Genomic DNA, 6175 nt, shown 5'->3' with positions numbered 1-6175 from the left:
TACTCCATGGAGTCCACGATTCCTTGAGTCTCCTTAATTGAGCTCTTCTCACTATTGACGATTCATTACGAATTGGGAATTGAACAACTACCGCTCTGACAACTTACGTGCTGGCTTTTCTGCAAAGAAAAAATAAATGGCCTAAGTAATTATTTTTAAATATTATAATGGAAATGTTACATTAATTTAGAAAAACACGGTCCAGTTCATTTCTATTCTTCAAACTCAAAATCTCACTTATAAAAACATTCTCTTTGTAACTGAATGGTACAACACTTTTAAGCAGTTACCCAAAAAAGCTAATCAGACATGCTGTGACTGTTGCGAACATATTTGGTAGTAAGGCCTTGCCCTAGTCTGATGGAACCAGTGCCAGGAAAGAAATGTCACTCTAGATCGAATCACAAGAAAAGTAGCCAAGGCTGTTTTTTTCATTATCTTGTGAGTTTAAACAGTTATTTTGTTATTGATATGTTAGAGGTGACTTTTAACAGAAAAGAAAATTGATCTTTGTCAGAAAGTAAACTCCTTGACAACAAAATACGTGTCTATCTGATTCACTGCCCTATGTACTATGCCTAGAGCAGTACCAGGCACATAGTAGGTGCTCAGTAAGCATCAGTAGAATGTTGAAGTTTGAAGAGATATCTTTTTGGTTACATCAATACTAGTCAACCAAAGTAGTCTTAATGGAATGCAGCATGATGTGGTTAAATTTTAGCCACTACTTCAGGATTCTAGTCCAAGCTTTGCCACCAACTTGGTTTGTGATCTGGAGTGAACCACTTCATCTCCCTGTTTCTCTCCTTCCCCAGATATGAAATATCCATCTTACCTCCCAAAATGCAGAGGAAAACATCCTTTTCGTGACTTGTTCTCAATTTTAGCTTGCCAGGGGCTTATAACTTTATTTTTGACTTCAATTAATATCTTTGTCTTGCGGTAGTAGGAAGAGAAACATAATGATGTACAAGCAAAACCAAATATGCCAAAAGAATGCATGCATATTCCCTCTGGAAAGAGTAGTTGAAGGTTTCACATGGTGAGCAAAACACCCCAACTGATTAACTCTGCCCCTGATTAGAACACTGACTCACTATATGACTAAACACACATCAGATACTTGTCTTGGGCTAACCCTGGTTGACTCATAATCTGTGGTTTAAGATGAAGATCTGGCTACATTTGATCTTGTCCTTGCAAGAATTTCAGAGAAGATAATACCCCCTGTGCCAGCAGAATCAACTTGACTGCCACAGAGGATGTACCCAGCACCCATTATTCTGATTCGTTGGAGAAGAAGTTACAACAATAGCAATAGGGTGTAAAATATCACTTTCAAATTTGCACCTAGGGCTGCAGAAGCCAACAGAACTTATACTCAGTTGTGTAGCTTTGAAGGAATAATCATCTGAAAGCATAATACACACTTTAAGAAAATAATCTACTTTCCCATAACATTAGACACAGAAAATGAAATGTCAAAGAGAAATCACTTCTTTTCTGATTTTATAACCACTTTCTACTTCTGATTTTTATACTGCTGCAGACTGTAATATTTAGAAGCAGAAACTGAGCAGAGTTTGGTGTGAAGAATATTTATCTAGAATCAAAACCTGGGGAAGGAAGGCTCCAGCAGAACAACTGAGCAAAGGGAAAAGTCAGACTTTGAGGCAAGCCCAACAAAGCTTTGGCCAAGCACATGGAGAGCCCTGAAGTACATGTGGTCTGTCAGACTTGTCCCTCAGTGAGTCAAAATGACTGGATTTTGGCAACCCCCCAGAGCTCAATTCCTGGATATGGGCTGCCCCAGGAACGGTGTGACCTCAGGTAGGGGCCCTCTGTTGCTGAGGAGGACCCTGAAGATGCTGACCACTGGAGACTGATTGTAGTCAACACCATCATAAGCAGGCAACAGTCCTTCTCTGAAGGGAATGCGGGGGATGAGTCTCCCGTACCATGCATATCAAATAGTGAATAATCTTTAAGGAGGAAAAGGCAGAGTATGGCCAAATGTCTATGACCCAAATGTAATCACCTGAGAATAAAAATCCTATTAAATAATTTAGTATGAATGTCGACCTGGGAAGCTGGCATGAACCTTACTTTCTGTAACCGACAAATCTCTTGAGGGCAAGGACTACGTCTCTGAACTGTGTGTTTTATTCCAAAATAGATTAAAGAATCATTAAACACTTATCTAGCAGTGAGCTGGCTCTTCTAATTGGCCATTTCTCCATGATAAGGGTATGACCTTATGCCTCCCTTGTTAGAATTTTCTGTAGATGAAAATCTTAGCTTTAATGTGTGTGTATACATTAAATACATATAAATATAATCTAAATATATATAAACATATGTATATGAATTCACACACATATATCACTCACAAATTATAAACTATAATCATTAGTGATGTAATAGCAATATCTCTTTGGAAATCTTTTTCATAGCTTATATCAAGTATCTCAATCATAAGACATAAACTCACTACCCTACTTGCACTTCACTATTTAATTCTTACATGTAATAAACTCTGATTTTCTTAGAGACATGTCAATATACAGGATGTTTATATCTAAGACATATGAATGGTATCATTAAGTATACAGAATTTTTTTAGAGTCATGAGTACCTAAGTATGATCAAATATCTCTCTTAGTTATTAACATTTTTTCACGGAATTCCTCCATGGCACAGGACAAGGCAGGAATTAAAACACACACACACGTGCACACACACACACACACACACACACACACACACACTTTGACCAAATATTTTCATTGGTTAAATTCCTCTAGAGAAGCTAGACCACTCAAAGCACACTTTTTTTCATCAATTCCTTCCACTCCATTCTCACCACTAATGCCTTAATTTAGGCCTGCGTCAAATCTTGCATGAGCTCTTGTCAGACCTTCCTAATTTATTTCCACATCTTCAGTCATACTACATTACTACCATTTTTTTACACTACAAGCAATAGTCTTTCTAAAACACAAAGCTGAACATTTTTTTTAATAGATCTTTATTGGAGTATAATTGCTTCACAATACTGTGTTAGTTTCTGTTGCACAACAAAGCCAATCAGCCATATGCATACACATGTCCCCATATCCCCTTCCTCTTGAGCCTCCCTCCCATCCTCCCTATCCCACCCCTCTAGGTCATTGAAAAGCACCCAGATGATCTCCCTGTGCTACGCTGCTGCTTCCCACCAGCCAACTATTTTACATTCGGTAGTGTATATATGTCGATGCTACTCTCACTTCGCCCCAGCTTCGCCCTCCCACCCCATGTCCTCAAGTCCATTCTCTATGTCCACCTCTTTATTCCTGCCCTGAAACTACCTAACACCATATACAAAAATAAACTCCAAATGGATTAAAGACTTAAATGAACATTTTTTTTTTTTTGCCTTTTGCCTTTCTATAGCTTCCCATTGCCAGAGAAGTCACTTTCAAACTTTGAGAAACAATTCCTTTCACTAAAGAAAAAAAACTCTTTAGAACAGACCTTTTGCAAAGGCAGATATGCACACAGGCATGGGCACACGTGTACTGTATTCTATATGCTATAAAATGAGAAATAATCCAGAAGAGAAAAATAAATGAAATTAGGTGTTCTACTATGTCTTACATGTTCCTTTTTATACATTTTGTTTTTGCTGCTTAAACAAAGGAAAAAAAAATTTCCCTGATCATTTGTAATTATAAGCTGAGATTCGTTCAGGTCTCCAGCCACATTCTTAGAACTTGAATAGTCCAAAAATTAGTTTAAAGGGGTCTCAGACTATAAGTGCAACCCAGATTACTGGAAGAGTCAAAAGTATATCTCTCTGGAAGAACCCCTTTAATCCCAGGCTTCAAAGATTTCTCAGATAATGTTCCAAGGAAGATGAGCCACTCACATTCAAGAAACACTGAACAAGTAAGGAAACATGGCATAATAAAGAAGAAATACCAGAGACAATTTACATAGATCTGCAAAATTTTGGATAGTAGATAATTAGACACAGATTGTGAATTGACAATATTTGACAGTTTAAAGAGATAAAATAAGAGCTTTAACATACAGATGTGAAAAAAAAATACATTTCCAAATAACAAATAGAACTTCTGGAAACTGGCAACAACAATATTTAAAATTAAAAATGTAATGAATGTGTTTAATAGCATATTGCACAAAGTTGAAGAGAACACTGTTGAACTGAAATGAATATATAAGGAATTTATCTAAAATGCAACAACTCTAAACTTAAACAGATTCATAAATGTGGCACCTAAAATAAATAATAAGATATTTGAAAACTGCATTAAAAGACAAGGCAGATATTGCAAAGTGTTTGAGCTACAGCTAGAGTTTTAGAAGGCTAGTAGAGAAAGGGATTACAAAATATCCAAAGAGGTAATGGCATAGAATTGTCTTGAGTTGATCGTAGGCACAGATTCACATAGTGATGAAGCCTAACAAACACCAAGCAGGATGAAGAAAAATCAATTTTCCCCTAGACACTTCAGAGCTGCATAACTCAAAAGGCATAGAGGAGATCTTAAATGGCATACAGGCACTTACAAAGGAAAGGTAATTATACTGACGTTCGACCTCCCATAGGCAACACATAAAATTGGAAGATGGCTTTAATAATTGAAGAGAAAAGGGCTTCCCTGGTGGCACAGTGGTTGAGAATCTGCCTGCTAATGCAGGGGACACAGGTTTGAGCCCTGGTCTGGGAAGATCCCACATGCCGCGGAGCAACTGGGCCCGTGAGCCACAACTACTGAGCCTGCGCGTCTGGAGCCTGAGCTCCGCAACAAGAGAGGCTGCGATAGTGAGAAGCCTGCGCACCGCGATGAAGAGTGGCCCCCGCTTGCCGCAACTAGAGAAAGCCCTTGCATAGAAACGAAGACCCAAGACAGCCAAAAATAAATATAAATAAATAAATAAATAAATAAATAAAAATTTTAAAAAAAGAGAAAAGAAATGTCTGCTTTGAATATTGTTTTCCCCTAAATCTTTCAAAAGCAAGGACAAAGTTAAGACATTTTCAGAAAAAACAAAAACAAAACCCAAGACAACTAACAGAGTTTGTAACCAGCAGGTTGACACCAAAGGAAATTCTGAGGCTTGTACCTTAAACCAGGAAAAGTAATTCTAGATGAAAAGTCTGCAGTACGAGAATGAATGAAGGGAAATAATTAAATATATGGGTACATGTAAATAAACTTTGACAGTATAAAGCTCTAATAATAATGCATGCATAATGATTTACACATATAAGTGGAGATTAAAACAAGAAGATAATACTAAAATATGTGACAACATTAGCATATTTATGAGTTGCATAAGTGGAGTTAAATTGTTCTAAGTTTCTGCTATTGTTTGGGAGTAGGATAAGAGTACTGATTTACTATAAACATCAATAAATTTAAGTGTTAAGGTATCTCAGGTAATCATTAAAGGTAGAGCACATATTTTACAAGACAGTGGACAGAAAAAATGGAAAAAGTAAAAAATACTCTTAAATCAAAAGGAAGTAAAAAAGAAAAGTATAGTTTGTATAGAAAAGGTGATAAAAGTAGCAAAAGATAATATGGTACAAATAGACACACACATATTTGCATATATATTTGTGCATGTATGTGTGTTTGTGTGAATATATATTGTAAATAAATAAATATATTTTTGATAAATATATATATTTTCAATAACGTTAAATGAACTAAATGGTACCACTTAACATAATATTTTCAGACTTGAGTAATAACAATCCTTCTCCAAAATATCAGTGCAAAGGTGATGTTTATAAGACATTTATCTTAAATATAAAGATATTAAACAGTAGAAAGTAACAAAATGAGAACAGATATAGGAGGGAAATTCTAATCAAAAGAAATCTGATAAAATACTATAAATATTTTTTTAAACTTTAAATATTATGAGGTAAAGAGAATCACTTCACAAAGATGTTATGTGATAGATGAGAATTATATAAAAATTTTTAATTTAAACAAAACAAAAAAAGGATTCAAAATATTTAAAGGCAAAAATTTACATAACTTTAATGACAAATGAACTAATGCATAATTATTGAAGATATCCAGATGCCTTTTTCAGTAACTGAACATTAACGTAGTCAAAAAAAAAAAAAAAAGCACTAAGGATATAAAGTTAT

This window comes from Balaenoptera physalus (genome assembly GCF_965194825.1).
Source record: "Balaenoptera physalus genome assembly, chromosome: 6".
NCBI lineage: Eukaryota > Metazoa > Chordata > Mammalia > Artiodactyla > Balaenopteridae > Balaenoptera > Balaenoptera physalus.
Note: the sequence above shows the minus strand (reverse complement) of the source record.